At 33.4% G+C, this 21,826-nt stretch overlaps 1 protein-coding gene across 4 annotated transcripts in view; it reads left to right on the plus strand.

Annotated features, from left to right (window-relative positions):
• LOC130452793 (interference hedgehog-like) overlaps positions 1-21,826 on the plus strand; it is a 114,664-nt gene that overhangs the window by 11,451 nt on the left and 81,387 nt on the right. For all 4 annotated transcript variants that reach the window (XM_056792240.1, XM_056792245.1, XM_056792244.1 and 1 more), the window contains exon 2: positions 21,300-21,349. The gene's annotated coding sequence lies outside the window, so the exon portion shown is untranslated. The remainder of the gene's footprint in view (positions 1-21,299; positions 21,350-21,826) is intronic.

The following is a 21,826-nucleotide window of genomic DNA, read 5'->3' on the forward strand; positions in this document are numbered from 1 at the left end:
CTTCCGGACACTGTCCTCGTAGCTGACTCAATGGAAGGTTGACAAACGTTATTAGATCAAATGATTGAGGAATGTCAGGAGTATGAAATAAAACTTAATACTAAAAACACTAAGTACATGATCATCGGCAAAAATCCAGTAAACGATGGGATCACTCGACAGAAATAAAATGTCGCATTGAGAAAGCTAGAGAAAAATTCATTAGACGGAAAAGTATCTTGTGTAGCCACGATCTAAGTTAACAGCTTTCTACGTGTTTTCTCTTCTTTTGTATGGTGTGGAAGCATCATCCAGGGAAAACGGAGTTCTGGAAGAAGAAGAACATGGTTAAAAAATGTAGTCAGTGGTGCGGTCAGACAACTAGTTCCCTCTTCCGAGCTGTATAACTATATAATGAATGCTGTTTATAAACACAGTCATTCTATTTTTATCATATCAAAGACTATTTGAACTATTGAGGTTGTTGCAAAAAATATACTGATGTTCGCTGGTATTATTTGATAAATTGAATGGAATCTAGTTATGGTACGAAAATTTAAACCAAATTCTTTTTAGATGTAGAAACGAGAGGGAACAAAAAAAATATATTGCAGCACAAATGCGTTCAATAAAATTTCAGTAGACGTCGACAGTTGGTTTAAGTCTAAAACCAAAAATATTCTGTTTTCCATTAGCAAGTGAATGTAAATTCTCTAAATTTACAACGTCATGTTAAATGTATTATTTTCTGGGCAGTTCTACATTTCTCAGATGATTGACATTATTTACACGTAAATGGGTCCTTTAACCGTCAGTCATGACTATTAGCCGCCTTTTAACATTCCAGAATAATTTATAGTTATTAAATAAGTCAAATATTTGTTAGGCTTTCATAGTAATCAAATACAAACTTTTAATTAACCTATAAATTAGATGGGAATTCGTTTCATTTAAATGAGACAGTTGGAAAAATACGATGTATACAAATCGATTCTGAATAGAATGCATAGAAGGATTTTTAAGAAACTAGACAAAACTAATAAGTCAGATTAATTCCAGCAGAGTCCCTTATGGCACGACGAAACTTTTAGAAAGTATTTAGTTATTGGAATACTGTTTTGGTATAGATAACAACCACAGATTAACCAGAATTTATTTTAAATACAAAATTTTTATTGTATTTCGAGAACGATTTTAGTTTTCCATCAGTCTATTATCAAATTATCGGCAGGGCATTTGGGAAACATATTCACATTAGATAATACCATATGCAAATGAATTTTCAAACATTATTTTCTTCCAATTCGTTAATTTAATAAATAAAATTCGTCTTTTACATTTTTGGAAAATTTTTTAATTTTAATTTTGGTTATAATACAAACAGAATTACTGTTAGAGGAATTAATTTCCCTTCCTAAGTAATAAGTTTGCAATTAATTTATTTCTATGAATGAGAGAGTTCATAGGCGTATCACTTCTTTTAGTAGACAATATTTTTTTAATTAAACATTTTTAAAAATATAATGAATGTATCGGGTGTATACTTACATTATTATCTGATTAATTTGCTCACAACAAATTACAATTTTTTCAGAAATGTTTTATTTTTCCACATGATGTGTCATGCTGATCTTACAAATCCAAATCAGATTCAGCTATCGCTGTAATATTTATCTCAGCCATATTCAATAAATTTTTTTTATAATAAGAATCGTCAAGTTCTTAAAATAGGCATTGCCGACATCGCATTGATTGAAAAATCTTTAACCACCAAACCATTTTGTCAAGCCTGGGAACAAAAAATAATCCAAGTGGACTAAATCTGACGAATAGGGTGCATGAGGTAGCAATTCAAACTTTAACATATTAATTTTGGCAATTACAATAACGGATGTGTGAGCTGGTACAACTTCTTGATGAAAAGACACTTTCTTCTTAGTCAAAAGTGGCCGTTGTTGCTTGATGTCTTCGCTCAAACGCTGCAATAAGTATAATACTCACCGTTGAATAGTCAATGAAAATTATCCCAAAAAACCGACGTCATGACCGGTGCAACGGTCTTTATTTTCTTTGGAGCCGGTTCTTCCTTTTCGATCTATTGTTTCGATTATTTTTCGTATCGGGTGTGAAGTGATGAACTCACGTTTCATCCATGAAACGGCACGAAAATTCGTCTTTATTTCTGTGAAAATCTTCACCATGCTGTTTTAGTTCCATTGTGAGCGGCATCCATCTTGCGCACGGCTTCCTCATGTCCAAATTCAGTTAATATGCGATGTACCACACTTTTTGAAATGCCTACTATGGAGCCGTGATGGATTTTGAACCATTTTTAAACTCCCTAGCCCCTCACGAGATTGAGCAGGATTTTTTGTGTCACCACCCCCTTAAGTAGCACTTCCTCAAAACGTTTTCTTAATGATAATGATAAAGAATATTGAATTCTTTAGAATGAAGTTCCATATTACTTCTCTATAATTACATACTGTGAATAAATATTGAATTTATTTTAATTCCTTATTGATCATCTTTCAATGCATGTAGATTGTATGTTATTTTGAATGGTAACTAATGGTGCGACGCATTCATCAGCACTCGTGGTTTCGAATGTTTTTTCAAGGTCACATTCTATATCGTTATTTTCTTCGCCAATAGTTGGAGTCTCACTTAGAGTTGATTTTTTCACAATGTGAATGCGTCGATGTACCATAATTCCACAGTATTTACATGTTCTCTCTGTAACTTCTAACTTTACTGTTGGACAATAGTAGTCATATGGCAATTTTTCGATATTCTGCCAACATTCCATGTGAAACCTACTCATTAATAAAAATTCTGCAAACGATTTACCATCGTGTTCTTGCTGGTTTGGTACTTTTAAACCTTCTTTGCTCTGATCAATTGGTATAGGTGCTCGTAAATGTAGGAACTACATTTAACCAAGAACTTCGCATCTTAGAACTTAGAAGTAATGCAGTAAAATTTTCAGTATTTATTTTTTAGTAAACAGAGATCTGATTCCGCAACGCTGCGAAATTCTCCTATTTGAATAAAAATATGAAAATATAATAGTATGAAATATCAGATTAGTTTGCTAATCCTCCCCCTCTCTCATGTGATGGACCAGGGTGTTTGTATGCAACCCCCCTCCCTTCCTCACAAACATCACGAGATTTATGAACCCTGCAAGCTCAATCGACAATCATCCAGTATCACTTTGTGGATGTGGAAAAGAAATGGTAAAAAGGTTATTTGAACCAGTTCTCCTTGTTCTATTGGACTGCTTAGAAGTCCATTTGTGACCATTCTTTCCTTTCAAACCTACAGTGTTTGGTCGAACCAGAAACCTGATCTTTTTTAGATGTTTCGAGTTGTAGCTGATGTATCTGATCATCGGGGTTGTCCACATATTGTCTCCCGAAGTAGTCCATCTATAGGCAATTCTATTTCTTATAAAAGTTTCTTTGACTCATTTCAGAACAGTCCTTATCATCTCGAAATTGTCTGTGTCTCTAAATTCTTGTCTAAAGATAAACGCATGCAGTTTTTCTTTTAAATGATTCTCTATTTGAAATTTTGGTTTTTCTTAAGCTTTACATGCTGTTCGAAACTCACCACATTTCTTTTCTTTGATAACTCTGTAAATCGTAGATATCCCAACACCAAACGTACTACTAACTGGTGAAATTTACTAAGAAGAGAACTTTGAAATCAAAATAAGACAGAATTTCTAACCTTTATTGGCAAAAAGGTAATTAATGAAAAAAATCTCATGATACGGCTATGTAATATTTAATACATAGGGTTTTTGGTCTGTCCAAACCTTTTCCTATAGTTTTGTACAGCTTATCATTATAAAAGATCTATAAAAGACGGAAAATTTGTAAGAGCTCAGATACATTTATGCAAATTTAAGGAATAATATTATTATTTAGATTAATCTGTAATAATATAAACAATAGAAATGAAAATGGAGAATACAAGACCCCACCACACAGTCGGAGGATTTTTTTATCAGTTTAGGAATTGGGGAATTTGGATTTGCATAAAGTCATTATGCCCGAGGCTTTTACTTACTATTTTACAATCATGACTACTGTTTATGAGAGATTTTCAAGAATTTAGAATATTTATTGAGGACATGCTGTCTAAATTCAATATAACAAAAGAAGAAGGACCTTCACAAAGATATAAATGTCGGCCTGTCAGGTAAAGTTATTAACGCTTCTTAAATCTAGTAGGCTTAACCGTTGAAATCGAAGTTGGTACAACAGGCATTGTTCTTTTATTTTCGGCCGAGATTTTCTTTGTCATCGACAAATTTCTTTAGAAAAGAATGTTCTCCGTTAAAATATACCCATTGGTTATTGTTGAATTTCGTAGGAGAAATATTTTCAATAATTTTGCTAATTGAATAGTCCTAATCCCTTAGAATGAGTACGAAGGTTTATACGAGAAAAGTCTGAATTGTTATTATACAGGAAGAGTTTCAAATTTGCAATAAATAGTTCAACTATCAATCGCGGTTTTGTACGTATAATAATTAGCTCATTTTTGTTCTTCAGAAATCCTCAAAAAGTCCAAAGGATTGAGAAGGAAAATTCAATATGTCGTCTTCTACTTTATGTATTTGCCTCATAATACAGAATCAATATACTCGACATTAATTGTGCGTTTTTACATTCACATACACAACATTCTACGTACATTGGGCTAGGAAACATTTAGAGCACTAATTCTTGCATGAAATCCAGAACCCAGGAGCATCTTCTAGTAATTTATGGGGGATCGTAATGACGAAATTTATGTGCTTTAAGAATTTGTGCTCCTGACGACTGCTCAATTTCAACCTTAGATAACTGCTCTCAGTATTTGTTTTTCTTACATGTATGTATAGTTATATTTTTGCCTAGATGATTTAACTTGTCCAGGCATTCTCAAGCGAACTTGGATTTTATGATAATAAATTTCTAATGGCTGCTTGAATGTCGGAGATGATTATAATCTGTCTACTATAAATTGAATTCGACCATACCATTTGATGGCATATCTATTCATTTCTAATAATTTGTTTTGATTCCATTTATTTCTATAGCTTATTTTTTAGGTAAATTTTTTCTCCGAGTCAAACATTTTCGATATTTCATGTCTCAACTTTTTAGGGATCCAATCCTTTTCCCCATACGTGATGATTGGTCTAACTATCGTCTTATACATCCATTATAGGACTTTTGGGCTAAAATTCCAATTCTTTCCAGCGAAGTTTCTGTACATCTTCAGAACTTTTGTAGATTTACTTCTTCAAATGCTCATTCCAGAGGAGTTTGCTATCTAGGGTGAATCCCAGATGTTTCCCCTCTGTTTTCCATTCATTGTCTTCATTCTCTGTGGCTTTCTACCTGTTTGTTTTCACTCAATTATCTTTCATTTCACTCGCAATGCTTTTTAATATGCTTGGCACATAGGTTTATTTTTCATTTGTATATTTCACTTCAATATACTGAAAAATATCTCCAACACAATCAAACGTTTTTTGAGATATTAAAAGCGACAGCAATGGTATATTTTTATTTTCAATAATCCAGAAATGACATTTTCATATTCAATTCAATTTTTCCAATTGATAAGGATTCAAAATTTTATATTCGGTAGTCATATATGACAATGATTTCATAAGAGGTGCAACATTTAAGTTCCGATAATTTAGTAGTGAAAAAACAAATATTTATTATTAACAATTATCCTCATCCAACAATTTGCGAAACTCGATTGAAAGCGAGCCGATCAAAAATCACCCAAAGAAAAAATCAGTGAATAATTAGGCTTTTGAAGTTGACTATTCGTCTGAAGGCGAGTGGGATGAGACTGAAAATGAAGAAGATGAAATAGATGAAGATTCGTTCTTGGACTTTGAGGCAAGCCATCTAAAAATCGGTTATTTTATCCTAGTCGAATTCAACGGAAAAATAAATTGTTTTACATTGGACAAGTTGTTCGTAACTGGGACGTGACAGTCCTTGAGAGATTAATAAAGAAAAAATCAATATGCCTGGTTAATTGCAGAAGACAAGGCAGAGGTGCCTCGGAAGGACGTATAAAATATATTGCCTCAGCTCCTAGAGCATAGGGATTATTTCAAATTTAATATAAAGTTTCCGAACATACGCCTTTTTTAACAAAATTTTGTTTTTTTGTCTACCAATAACTCCTAATATGGGATGCCCTACTCCATATTAGGTAGGCAATTATGGAATCTTGGAAATTTCCACTTTAGCCTTTGAGTAAAAATTTTTGCAAACGCTGTGGTTGACAATCAAATTGGTGATGGATATGAATATTAGAGACGTGCCTTCTTTGTCCAGGACTCAATTTAGAAAGACCATGAATCTTTTTGACTTCCTTAGGCACCGCATATTTGGCACTTTTACCTTACACAACGTTTATTTCCGTTAGAACTACAGTTACAGCTTTTTTTTCTCCCCTAAACCTCTAAATGAGTTTCTTTTAGGCGTAGCTTCATCTTTGGAATTTAAAAAATCGCAGGGACATTATCGGGAACGTAAAGTGGGTGCTGCATTTTTAGATACCGATAGAAACGGTTATTGGATGAATGAAAAATGGTCCTATGCGTTGTTGTGGTACTAGCTTGCCTTGGTAGTGCACGGAACGAAACATAGAACTTTCAATAATTCCCTATCCATTTCTACCAACAGCTGACTCTGTTTACGGGCTTCGGGTTGTTGCTCTGAACGTGAGACGCCAAATCTTTGCAACTCGTTTTTCGTATTTGTTTATTTTATGAGAATTTTTGAACATTATTATTTGTAATTAAATGAAGTTCAATCTTTTCAAGTTAACGTAGAATCTATAAATAACAATATACCAGTGACACACTGTATAGTTAGAAATCGGAACATATAAATAAAATGTGAATATAATAAAAAAGGATCTAGTAGGCGAAGTCGACTTAAGTCGGCAAAACTGGTACAAAAAGGGAATTCTTTTACTCTTTTGCGTTGTATCGTAAGTCGAGATCTCACTATCTTTCGTTAGTGACAGCTGTCACAGTTTAAATCTCTTCGCGTATACCTGTAGCTGCTTTTCGAGCTGATAACGGCATACTGCCGCTTTAACACACAGTGGGAAACTGGTTTGTTAGATGTTGATGTCTTTACACTAAGAAAAAATTTCGAATTACGGCCTTTGGATACAAATAAACTGTTCTCCTAGATGTCTGTTCGAATGAAAACTATCGTAAATATGATAAGTTATCTTTTTGTATTGGTTTTTCTTTGGTATTGATAGTAGATGTATGTTTTTCAAGTCAACTCGCTATTTCTTCATAATATTATGATTTTTCCATAAATAATGCTTCTACGAGGGTGTAGCTATATAGTTTGAAATACAAAAGAACTTCAGTTTTTTTTTACTTGTTTTTATCAGTTTCTCTTGTATGTTTGTATATTTTTAACTGACTATTTGATCTAGATTTTTGACACTTTTCAAAGACTGGACAATGCAATCATTAGATAAATAGTTCAGAAGATATGTATTTATGTATGGATTTGGGATCTCGTATACACTGCGACCCAAAGGATCTACTGTGTCCCTCTTTCTTGCTACGATACTGGAGAACCCAGTATTTACAGAATGATGCATCAATCCCTCGCCATTTAAAACGAAAGAATGTAGATAGAGGTTTGGTCCCTTGTGCAACAAATCTGCACGCCGCATAATCTGCTAAGTCTAGCGTCTTCGGGTGTTTGTTGAGACGACAGTGCCTCGATAGGACTCCTGTTAGTATTAGTATATTGTTCTTACTTAAGTTGATACATTCAGCAGATCTTTTGTGGTTATAGTATCCCAGAAGAGTCTTTGCCTGTCTAAGCCTTTGTAGGTTGTCCCAATAATTGATTTTGTTCCTATCTATCTTCTTTTTCAGTGCTTTTATCATTGTTCTGTAGCTGATACCACAGAAGGGTTCGGGACCCATGAAGGGCTTCTCTGACTTTATGATATTGAAGCTTAGAGCTCTAATGGCTGCTTGACTATAGGACAGGATGATGATCTCCTGTTTGCGATAGCTCCTCTTTAGGTTGAAGTGGACACATTTTTCAATTGCAAAAATTTGTTCTTTAAAAAATGCTTGGTGCGCTGCTCAGGCTTTCAGAATGTTTGGTTCTGGACTCCCATTCCAGTTCCGTATGCTGTTTTTGATCCATCCGTATACCATTTAATGGCATTTCTTGTAGGGTGTTTTGATCCCATTTGTTTTTACAGTTTATTATTGAGTTTTTATCAAAGCTAAACTTTTTCGATGCAATGTCCTGAGGCACGTCCCATGGTTGGTCATTACTTAGGAACGGGTTTTCTTCGATGATTCCGTCTCTGAACATTACAAATGATGTTTTCTCTGCCACGCTTTCCAGTACTATGTAGAGAGATGGGAGATTTAGAATCAATTCTAGTACAGCTGTTGGGCAATATTTCACGGCCCATGTTGCACATAAGCAAGTCAGTCTTTGTACCTTTGAGAGGATGTTCCTCGTAGTTTTCAGACTAGTTCTAGTAACCCAAACCTCTGCCCGATATGTGGAGATTGGTCTATCGTTGTACATGCCAAGGAAAGCGTTCATTATAAAGAAAATTATTAGAAATTTTAATTATTTATTGAATGTACTTACAGGAGGTATTAAGACACAATCAAACATTCCTAATTGAACTGCATACTATCTAACAAAAAGAAAAAATTGAAATGTAGAAAAATTTACTTGGTTAGCTTACAACTTATGAAATAAAAACAAAAAGAAACTATAATAAATGTCCAAAGTGGACACCTTGCACTTCTATACACAGAGGAATATCACATAACATGGTTGGGAAATCATTTTGCAGAAAATTCAAGCATCGCTGATCATTCAGGTTATTATCACAAAAATATGGATCTACAAAATTATTACCCACTATACCTGCTCACACATTAACACAAAATCGATGTTGATTCTTTGGTTGAATTTTACCCCGTGAGGATTTTCAACTGTACGTAAATGTGAGTTATGGGAATTAACAAAACTGTCTCGTGTAAAACCAGCTTCATCAATGAACAGTACTTTCCCAACAAATGTATTATCAACTCGTTGCTTATCTAGAAACCAAGCGTAGGCCAGTCTTGCTGGATAATCCTCTACTTCCACGGCATGCACTTTCTGGATGCGAAAGAAGTAGCTTCTATAGAATCTGCTGCTCTTTCAAGTTCAAAGAAATATCCTCCGTAGACTCTGGAATTGTGTAGAAATGCAATATTCGACAGTATGCAGTTCAATTAGAAAAGTTTGATTCTGTAAATATTTTCAATAAATATTTAAAATTTATGATAATTTTCTTTAGAATTTCTCATTATGGCCAACGATTCCTTTGATATGTACAAAGCTATAAATCTACATATCTCTCAAACCGTAAATTTTATTGAGTTGAATAGAGAGTACCTTTTTATTAAAAAATCGATTAAAACATTCATATTTGCTATCATTAGATTGTACGAGTTGGTCCTGTAAAAGTTAGAGATTGGGCCGCTCCGTTCACATAGTAGTGTAGAATTATTTATCATCCATCAAAAATTCATAATGTTTTGAAGTATAATTTAGAAAATATACTTAAATATTAGTTCTAATTTCGCAACTTTGAAAGCCTATAACTCAGAAACGAGGGGTCGTATGAGACAATTTTTTTAATATCTCATCATTATTTTCACGGCATATACTCCCGAATTTTTTGCATCAAATCCCGGAATATATATACATAATAAATTATTGAGCGTATTTCTAAATTTATATTAGACCGACTCTGACTTTTTATTGAATATAAATGAAGTATTTATGGTGTATGCTTATTCAAAAATGCCTAACTCTATCTGATCGTTCACAACAGAGCATTCATAAAATATGGGGCTGTAACATTGTTATGTCACTCCTTATCTATATGTAATATGCGACTATCTATGGGAGGATATAGGAATTAATTTATTTAGAATCCCACAAGGTAAAGGTTAGTCAAGAAACACGTTGTTTGTAAAACACTTCCAAATATTTCAGTTTAGAATTTTAAATTCGCTTTATACGAAGGTTGTCTGATAAGTTTCCGACCTAACAAATAAACAAACATTTTTAACACGATTTTATTAGTTTCACATATATGTTTAGCGATCAGATTTAGTTTAAACTTTTCATACTAGTCAAAGACTGACGACAATGCAATAATTCGATCAAATTAACTGATTATCCTCATCAAATTCGCAAGGATTCATAAAATTTCTTGATGTATCCTTTTTCTCTGTTCTCCGTTAATGCCTCAATATAAAAACCAGGTATTATTTTAGCGACTGGATTTCACATACATAAAAAAACATGTTCAAGAAGCGCCACATACATAAAACGATTTTGGAAAAAGTACCCAGGTGCACCAACCGAAACGACAACTACCAGTTGATGAAATTGATATGTAACTGCTTTCCTTTGTTGAAGTTCAATTCGCTGCAGACAAGTTGTAATTCAACTTTTAATTTAAACAATCGTTCTTATGAATTATTGAGAGGTTTAAACCAATCAGATATAGTGTAGAAAAAAACGACGATACGTTTAATCGAAGTGGAATTATTTATAATATTTCATTTTGACTCAAAAAAGTAATCAAAAATTGCCTCTGAAATATGTAGAAATATAAGATTAGTCATTTTCCGTTATCTCGGCTTGTATGATTATTGATTGTTTTCAATTCATTGTAGAAATTCCAACAATTTATTTGTCTATAGACAGAATTTTCTAATAAAATATTCAATATATTTTTATTAAACTATTTAATTGAAATTTTACATAGTCTCAACGATTAATCTGACCCATGACTTATCTTTTTTGAATGAATTACTTATATAGCAGAATAGGGCAGATGTGCGAGAAGATGCTCAAGGCTTATCTTATCCGTGAGAAGTCTTGATAAGCGAATTATACTCAATTCGAACAGTTTTATGAGCCATGTAATCCCTCTTCTTCCAGATAGTTTCCAAAACACCTTAGTCCTTTTCTTCCACGCCACACCAGCTTGTAGAATAAAACAAAGAACAAATTTTTTTGGGTCCACATGACTCTACCATTTTGATAAATTCGTCATACTCTAAAGTTTATTTCCTTATTCAGGCTGTCTCGGTAGTTATTTCCGCTTAACATTTTTGACGTGATTTGAACTAAATGTCTAGCCTATTATCACGATAATACTTTCCGTTTTCGAGAAAAATGGGAAAAAAACCTTAACTTTGTACTTGTGACCTTGATTAAATTTTTTTTTCAGAAGTAGGATTTTTGATTTGTTTATGCCAATTTTCAGCTCTATGCGAATTTTGGCTGGATGGCTTCCCGCTTTCAAGTTGAGGAATTGCATTGATGTAAGCGGCGAATACTTCAAATTTCAAATAAACTAATTTTCCTAAAAAGATTTCTTGTATCTCAAAATATATATCGTCACCTATGTACATCCTCGTGTAGACGTGCTTTCTTTTATCCAATACCTTCTATGATAGTTAAATGATTTAATTGATAATTATGCAAATGATGATTCGGCCTCTGTTGTTCAATATTTTACCAAATGCGGTTTCCTATTGATATTACAATCAGTAACAAGAATTTAAAAACAGATATCACGTTTTTTCCGGCGATCTGAAAGGAAGACAAAGATAATTAATATTGATGAATATTAGTTTGACTTGGTCGTGAATTACGGGTAAATATTTTGCAAAATGCATACTAACTATTGCAAGGAACAGTTTAGTGTTTTTAATTGAACGCAGTGGCGTAGAATCATTCGTAAAAAAATTATTGCGGAATTAATAATTAATTTGTATGCCAATGAAATTAGTTTAGAATATTTAGTTATTGTATATTCTCAATTTATTTTTCGCATTGGAATGCATCGACTGTCAGTAAATTCCCCCAAAGTCAGAGAGAAAAATGAAAACATTATCTTCATATTTGATGCTTCCATGTTTTTTTTATAATGGCTCTGAATTTTGAGTTATTTTAAAATATGAATTCACGACGAAAAGACAAGTTGGTTTCTTTTATATTGAATGAAAAAATATTCATTATCCCTGTCAGTTAAGGAGAAAAAAATATAATATTGTTTATAGGAAAAGGAATATATATCCCGAGGCAAAAATACCGAAGTCTTATTTATTATCATTACAAGAACAAAAACCACCAAAAATCCCGATTCAGGTTACACGAGGAAGCGCGAATTCGAGAGTGTGGACGGTGCCGCTCGTCTTCCCTCAATCAACTGGAATTATAATAAAATATTTTTGAATATTCGAATAGCAGTCTGCCGGATCCAATGTTCATGTCCAAAACATTCCAAGATCAATTACAATTTATTATTAAGTAATTAAATAAACACTAGCTTTTACCCGCGGCTTCGCTCGCATCGAATCCATTAAATAAGTATCAGAAATCATTATACTAGAAAAGAACGAATTCTGTAGCTATATTAGAACCTGAGATATAGATCTTTGAATGTAGAAAAATTGCCAAAAACCTACAAAAATCCATAACTCCACATTAAATGTCCGCGCCTAGCTCCTCTCCAACTCAACCGATTTAAGTCCGATAAACACAAAAGAAAGAAGGTGTTTCAGCGAGTGTTCTTAAACCAAAACGAAGTCTCTATCTTGAATAGAACCTGAGATATTGAGGATAGAACGTGTGTATGTGAAAAACTCCCATAAGTAATGTACAGGAGGAAATCGCATTTGAGTATAACTTGAGAATGGTGAAAATTGGTTGATGGCTGATCTGTACATCAATACCTTTCATTGAAAAAAAAATTAAGCAAATTGGTTGGGTAAAACGCCTGAACGGACTCTGAATGGAAATCATCAATTTTTTAATATATAAGATTATCCATTGTACCGAATTGTGAATTGACTGTCATACTTCGAGACGGCACTTTTTGAATAGTCTTATCTCGGTAGGAAAATTTGAAATATCATATCGAATTTACAAACGAGAATATCGTGGGCAATACTAGAAATAACACTTAAGAATTATTTGGGTTCATACCTACTATTTTTACTACTTTACAGCGTATTCTATTTATTATTTCTGAAGTTGCGGGATGATGATAATGAGTAGTTCAATCGATTTCGAATGATTGCGGAGTCATTTGACGAACTTCTAACGAAGATAAAGAAATATTTAGCAAACAATAATTCATCTGTCTATCATTTTGTTTTGTCGTTATAAATATCTAATGTTCTGTCTCAAAGCTAAGGTCTTTTTTGTACAAGACTTAGTGATAAATGTACATCTGCTGCCGAACGCGCTATATGGGCAGAGTATAAAGAGTTTTTGTACAAATTTTTTCAAGTTGGCGTGTGCTGTATAACGCCATAACAAAACTCGCCTCCCTTAGTTGAATAAATTATGAAATTTGTCAGAGTTATTTACAATTATGTTTGACCTTAGATAATAGTGTAAACGATCGTGAACAATCCAATATCCAATTATTGAGATTGTTTTGATATCAGAATAGCTCATTTCAAACATTACACAATTGTTGACTCACGTTTTGCTCTTATTATAACTCACTACGAGTATAATCTTTATTTAAAATCAGGTAATTTTTAATACCCCTATAGCTACTCGATCTCAGTTTCTATGTATTTTGTACAATTTTTATATACCACATTACTTTCTTTAGTTTTAAAAAGTTTCAAATTACTCGAGAAATTTTACGTGACACGGTCATTATGGACATTAATAAAAAATATGGGACATATTTAGACCCGCCTACATCCAACAACAACAACAACAATTTATCAGATGAGTCTAGCAGAATCTTTATTTTTCTTATCTTTCTTTTTAATGTCCTCTGAGGCCTGTTTGGTAACTTAATTACATATTCCGACTGTCCCTTTCAAGCGATACAGTCATAACAACCGTTTCATTTTTTTCCTTCATACCAGAGGCGATGACATCAGGTATACCGATGCGGATACCTGCCGAAATCTGCAAATGATGCATTGTTTTGAAAAAGTTGATGATGTTAACATGGTTACGTAATTTGTGTAAAAAGTTTCTTCGATTTTTGTTAATTAATTTTGCATAACTTAACACTAGTTTCTTAGTTATTGAGTCTCAGCTTTGTAACAAAAATGTGATTTTTCAAAATAATCCACCTCCCAAAGAGCGGACACTAAACGAGCGTCATTTCTTATTATTTCTTAGTACAGATGTGAACACGTTGATAGGGTAGGGTCCAAATTGCTTGTTTGTGTGTGAGTGGGTCTGCAATTTGAAGCAGTTGATGTACACACGCACACCTTTGAATTTGTATAAACAACCCGAACATGGAAAATTAGTGGTTAGCCAAAGGACAATTAACAGAACCCGTCGGAAAAAGAGGCGCAAAAATTCGGCTTCTTCAAGACGCTGTTTTTGTTCCATTGTGGCAAACGCGGCACCCAACTTGCGCACAGCTTTCTCATGTCCAAATTTTCAGATAACATGCTATATACTGCATTTTTTGAAATGCCTACTATGTCTACTAGTTCGCGCACTTTCAGTGGACGATCATCCAGATTTTCTTCAATATTTCTGTTGTCGTTACCTCATTTGGTCGACCACTGCGATGCTAGTAGGTCGTATGGCCTCGTTTAAACTCTGGTACCCAATATTTCACTGTTGATAACGAAGGAACAGTCTCAACCAGAGTAGAATCTAGTTCAGCTTTTTTATTGATTGGGGTAATGCCTTTCAATTAAATGTATCACATAACGATGACCAATTTTTTCCATGTTTACAAATTCTTTGAAAACGTTCACTATTAATAGCTGCCAAACAAATATTAAACAACATGGCGTCTTCAAACTTGAAACACACGCTTTATAGATTGTATACATTCTAATACGGTGATATTTTTCAAGCTATTACCGCCATCTCTAGGGCAGGCCAGGTAATTCAGTGACCATCCTCGTACAATTTTTGTCGTCTAATGTTATTTCTTATTATTTAGATCAGGGATTCCCAAACCATTTTAGGGAAGAGACCCTTTTCCTAACTAAACTGATATCTCAGACCCCCGTCATTACTTTACAATTAATTAAAAAATTCTATCTCTATTTTTTTATTGATACAAAATACTCTCCAATTTAGAAACGGTTTGCGGTTAGTTATGTGAGTGAACTTAACATTCAAACTCAGTAAATATCAAGTGTAATTATTAATTATTAATACGCGTTACGTAAGAATACTTGAGTAGGAATTATTCTTTGAAAAAACATTTAATTCCCAAAATGAAGAGAAAAGAATGAAAAATTCAGTGCGATGGATGAATCTGAATTATGAAAATTAATAAAATTCGTGGAATAGAAAATATTCTATTTTATCGGCTGCTATTATATATTAATTATAATACTCGCGCAAAAATGAGGAAGGTTATTAGTTTATGTGACATACGATAACAACTAAATCATTTTCCCCGACCATGTTTAATAATTTTCCACGGCATTATACATTATCTTGCAGCGTAATTAGAAGTTATTATCTCGTTTTATTATATATTAAACAGAGTACAGGAAGGGACTAAGTAAGAATCATATTGTATATTAGAGGATATAGAATCCTTTTTACCCTGAAAGACCATTGGGTAATTGCCATCAGCTCTCGGGTTGCGGATGAGCAGCCTAACGAATTAATTTGTCCAAAGGGAACAAATCCAACCGATACATCACTTGCAAAGTATTGCTTCAATGGTAATATGGTAACAATGGTAACTTAACCAATCTTCAATCGAGTGTCCGGCGAAGAAAACTTTGGTGAAAAATATGTCTTATGATTAATATTTTCAGAATTTGGTACAGAGCAGCTCGAGCTGCAATGAACTATATGATATAAGTTTTCCAAAAAACATATAAGAATTTATGTAAGATTCGGAATTTTCGAAATATACTTGAATTAGATATAAAAGTAAACATTTTCGCTTTTTTTCGTTCATTATACTTTTAAGTGATTTTGTAAACTCGATCATTTTTATCACTAGCTATTTCATAGCTCTTTTCTTTAATTCGTTGTTATTATACGAGGGCCGTTTTTTGTTCTCGCACTACACAATCCGCAATTGTTGACATTAGGACGTCAGTCGGCGTTGTGCTATAGCAACGTAAACATGTCCGCCATTATTGATGCTCCCGTCCAGTATGTGAGTATGATTCGTTTCCTACAAGCTGAAGGCCATCGGAGAATGAGTCGTGTGTGGGAAAAATTTCATGAGTAATGTTGTGCGTGAATGGTGTCGAAAATTTAAATAAGTCCGTTATGATGTGCACGATGAAGAGAGCCAAGGGTGCAAATCTGTCGTTTCAGATTCAACGAACTGACAGAATGGTTAGAGAAAACCGCAGATTCACGGAATTTTCAGAAATTCAAGGTTTGTTTTGTACTCTACTTGAATTCATTGGCGGCAACTTTCTTTGAAGAGGGGATTCAATAGTAACCGTAAGTGTACCAATCTTTTGGTAATAAAATTATTGTTTTATATGAACTTGTTTTTTATTTATAACCTATCGGAAGCTGTAAAGAAAACGGCCCTCGTAGTCTTAATAATATTCAACAAAATCGGACAAAAAAGCGAGATCGAGACGTTTACGAGACCGGAATTATCGTCCTATTGTCTCGTCTCACACTACTAATTAAATAAAAAAAAATCAGATATTTTACGAAAGAAGTCTTCAACTATCCTTCATAAATTCTAGTTCAACTTGATAACGATCTCAATACTTATTTCAAAAACTTCAACCAAGAATCTTGGTGCGATTTATGAAACCAAAACAGTCCACAACATCGATCCATCTTTTTTTCACCTTTCCTTAAATTTTTTTAATTATAGAGAAGCCGTGAAAATAAGAAAATACTCCGTTTAAATTACATAAAACTGTCAGTTATTTGATAGCGGCAGAAAATCGAGTTTCTGTGTCAGTCTAGAACATCCGCGCCGACTACAGATAATATTCTAATGCATCCCATCAGTTTAATCTGAAACTTAATTTTAGGGAGACATTCATCTGCCCGACAGAAATCAAGAAAAGTTTGGAGTTCCTTGAAGAAAGTTTATTATAGCAGTCCTTTTACATTTTTGTTTGTTTTGTGCGCGCATGACCAGCGCTGTTTCCAACCTCTCCAATCAAATAAAGAAAACTACATAAATTTCCAAACTACCTGTCTGTGCATTCTAGTTTATTTATTTAAATTTCTTTTATGTTCATCCTTGATCTCTATCTGGCAGTCATTAAATTGCACTTACGAAAGAAAATAATAATAAAAATGAACAACTGCCAAATGGATATTATAGGTCTAACGAAGAAATGATGATGATAGTAATTCAGAGACTAGGCTTTAAGTGCAATAATGAGAATCTCATTGCTGCTATATAAGATGAATGAGAATGTAGCCGGAATGCTTCATTATATATATATAAGGAACAAGATTGGGTCAACTGATCAAAAAAATTTTGTTTCTTTTTATAGATTTTTTACTTTAACTGTTACAGGTATTTATATCGTGAAGTTTTTTCCTGTTACTTACGTTTTATCATGGATGAATTGAGTTAAAACACACTCGGTTTATTTTCTTACTTCCAATTTATTTACATACACTATCAACTCTCTACACTCGCGATTCGAGTTTTCGTTTGTCGCATTAATCAAGGCTAACACAAGGGTTCTCGGGAATCTTGAATATTGTTGGAAATTATATTTACGCAGTTTGAGAAAAAAAGTACTGGGCGACGGTAAGATTAAGGTTAGAGCCATAGAAGAAGCTGTAGGCGTATCCAAAGGAATATATCCATATACTGTTTGAAAAATTATGCTATGGTGCTGCTTTTACCCGGTTTGGACTAAAAGTGCATTCGAATGAACATTTCCCAGGCCTTATTGACTCGATTGAAGCAAAATTAGTTATATTTTTTCTGTCAATTCACGACTTAGATATTCCTTGGGTACATCACTACACTCCTGAAACGAACCGGCACCAAAAAGAAGACGTATTCGTTTATCTTGCAATATTCCTTACGCTTTTTGATCTTGATAAAATAAATTTAAAATATTATTAAAATTTTCTGTATAACGCATAATAGCTTCATTAGAGTTTCCCTAAACGCTTGCCTAAGGTTAATAACATGTCAGTGTATCCAACATTTTGATTGATAACATCTAATTTTACAAATAACAAGTTTTCAAAATTCTAATCATCGTTGACTTATGGGGATAACTATCAAAGAAGTACTTACTGTTCCTAATGATTCACTTAAGAAATGCAAGTGTATGCGCACTTCATTATTGTGGCTAATAATTATTGAACTTGGTTAAAACTATCACTTCACACAAGTTCAAACGACTTGGTGCGTGTTTATGAGGTTATGAAGTCGTTCATCGTAAACTTCAGCATCTTCTTTATCTCTTCTTTGGCTGTAATTATATTGAGTTTCCAGTGTAGATCTTGATTGCACAAATACTACGTAGCGTTATCTTTATTTTTGAGTATTTTGCTTTGGATTTTTCTCAGGCATTTAATTTTTAATGGTTCTAAGCGTCTCTCTAGTAACCAATAGATTTTTAGTGCATTTTATTGTTAAAAATTCGCGTCCGTCCGTCCATACGTAGCAACGATATCTGCTCACAGGAAGTATTTAGAGCGCTTTTTTTTTCATTTAATTTCTGTATAGATGTGCCGAAAGAAAAAAAATGTTGTGCATTATTAAGAAAATAGTTAGGTTAGGTTAGTGAAGTAATACTTTTTTTCACGAGTAGTACGGCAATTTCTACGAGTCTTCTACAGTCTCTCAGTAATAATTGATGACAACATTTCTATCATTTGTTAACCCTGCGTTTAAGCATGACTGGCCACGGCAATGTCCACAAACTTTTAAACACCTCAATCCAACTTTTCGATTACAAAAGATGGTGCTCAGTAGATCATCGGGTGCTGGTGGTAATAAAGACGTTAATGACTGTTCTCGATCAATTTATCTTCCTAGCCAGGTTTCTTTTTCATAATATACTCGATAAATATGCCGTTGAGCCGATGAAGAAGTAAATGGTAATAAAGGAAATTTCACAGCTGTACTTTGTCTTGTTAGTTTAGTAAAGCTACAGTATCTGCAATTATCTATCGATTGTTTTGAATTCGGAGTACCGTATATTGGTAGAAGAAAATATATTCCAGTATTCCTAAAACATCTTCATGACTTTTCTCTCTCAATTTTCCTCTTCCAAAAACTGCTGAAGTTGTATCACATCCGGTCATGGCATATAGAAACAGAATATTTTTCAGTCGAGTATATTGGTTTTTTGAAAATTGATGTATGTTTCACTAATTATGAAAATTGTTGAGGAAGAAAAAGCAACTAAAATAACGTGTTAAACACTCAAGAAATAATTTTCAACTGGTCTAAACACACTCCGACAGCAATAACAACTTTATATTACATTTTGGTAATCTTCAAGATTATGATGGTCGAATAGTAATATAGCCCTAAAAAATTACGGTAAATTTTTTCATCGATAGTTACACCGTGTAGCAATTCAAGTGTGAGAAGTGTATGGAAGTACAAAAGAAATGTAATTATCTCTAATAATACCCACTACTACTTATTTGAATCGTTACGTCAAGTAATTAGGTACTTAGTATGTTAGATAATGAACTGTTGTTGCGTCGCTTACATATGCTCGACATCGAGAATTTGATTCTTCAAGGTATTGTCAAGATCTGCATTCTTGTTTAAATAGCGTTTAAAAAATCGAGTACAGATCCGTCATTAGGGCGGAAAGAGAATTATGACGTTCACTGCATAAATAATTCATAACAAATACTTCAAAGGTTCCGGATTTCTAGCTGTCTGAATGAAATTTTTACTGAATATATTCAAAATAATTGTTTTATAATAAGTTATCCTTGAAAAAAATTATAACGAAGCTTACATAGTTTATAAAATCGAAAAAATATAATCTTGTGGGAGCTGGATATCCAAGTTAGATACCAATTTTCCTTAGGTAAATGTTTCTTTATACACTATCGGCCAAAAGTTTCTGCTCACTTAAACAAATTAAAACAAAACGATCAATTTTGATATTTTTATTTTCCACAATTTCCACAAATAATCATATCAATTTGGTTCCATTCGTTTTTTAGAACATTCCAAAGATGTGAAGCAGAAGAAGGACACTGCCTTCTCGACTTTTCAGTCCAATTTGTCCCACAATAACTCAATCGGGCTATTGTAAAGGCAAATTATTACTTTTAGTACATTCTTTCTTTCCAATTCTTTCAAATGCCCTTGCAAAGCTCCGAGGAATGCTTGAGAAATTGTCATGTTGGAAGATAAAATTCATCTCGATTAGGCGCTGGCCAGAATGTACTACATTTCCCTAATATTTTTTTATAGCATTATTAAATATTGGTCTCCAGTCGCCCTTCCTCCAAAAAATGACTGAGCCTCCGTCGTGTTCTACAGACGGGATTACACATGGATCTAACATCCGTTCTTCCTTTGACCTTGCCCACAAACACTTTTCTCGCAGATCTAATAACCTCAAACTTTGACTCATCACTCCATACAACCATCTCCTACTCTCCATGCGTCCAATGTTTATGTTCTTTGGCTGACTGCAACCTTTTAATTTTTCATTGCTATTTTTCCAAAAGGCCAGATTCATTGATCTGAGGTGCTATCTCTGGGCCTATGAGTCGTGGTTTTTCGAAGCTGCCCTATACCCAATGGTCCGGTTACTTTTGCCTGGATTATGAGAAGACTTGCGATTGATGCACGAGTTTCTTGGTTTTGCCCATTTAAAACTAATTTGCAAGAACGAAAGCAATTCGTATACGAACTCCACAAATAGATGTCTTGGCCCAAAAAGTATGAATCACAGCACGTCCTTGCGTCTCACATGACTAACTGGTACTAAACTTCGATTTTAAAAACCGAAGAAATAACTTGTCGCACTCACCAACAAATAACGGACACGGTTTTTGAGACGTCGTTTCGACCTTCGCATGATAATATGAAAGAGAAATTTGTTAGTGTGTTATTTTAAAATTGAATGAATGGATTATATGGGGTGGGAAAAATGTGACTGGTAGTGTACATCAAGAAAATCTTTCAGCAGCGATTATTTCTTAGTATTTAGGATTTATTATGACCCGTGAAGATAATGCTAAGAATTTATGAAAGGGTTCAAATTTATTTAGTTGTTAACTTATGGCAGTTTTCCTTTTCAGAATAACTTTGAAGCCTTCTGCAAGGAATTTAACTCCAGTATTTTTGACAGGTATGTATTGAGTTATCTGTAGCTTATTCTCAACATTTTTTTTTGGTACTTAAAACGTCTACTAATCGACCATGGAATCGTAGAATTACATTCATAATGGTTGCTTTATGTGCACTTTAAATTATAATCTACAGAATATCCGAAAATCCATATGTCTTGTGAGAAATAATTTTGCAAATAGTAACATTGAGTCAAAATAAAATACTGCTACGAACTCATCTCTGCCCTGGAACCGGGGAACCGGTTCTGCTTGGATATAGTAGAATTATAAAATCGGCGAAGGCGCCACTTTTGATTAAATACACGGAATTCGTTTTATCTTTGTTTTTATATAACTTTTTATAGCAAGTTCATCTACACTGTTTCTTTTGAATAATTTCCATTTATTCATTTGTTTTGGTTTGTTTTTTTCTAGATTTTTGAAGAATTATTATTGGATATATATAAGCAGTTTATGTTGCGCAGTTTAGGGCAGTT

This window comes from Diorhabda sublineata, chromosome 2 (assembly GCF_026230105.1).
Source record: "Diorhabda sublineata isolate icDioSubl1.1 chromosome 2, icDioSubl1.1, whole genome shotgun sequence".
In the NCBI taxonomy this organism is placed as follows: Eukaryota; Metazoa; Arthropoda; class Insecta; order Coleoptera; family Chrysomelidae; genus Diorhabda; species Diorhabda sublineata.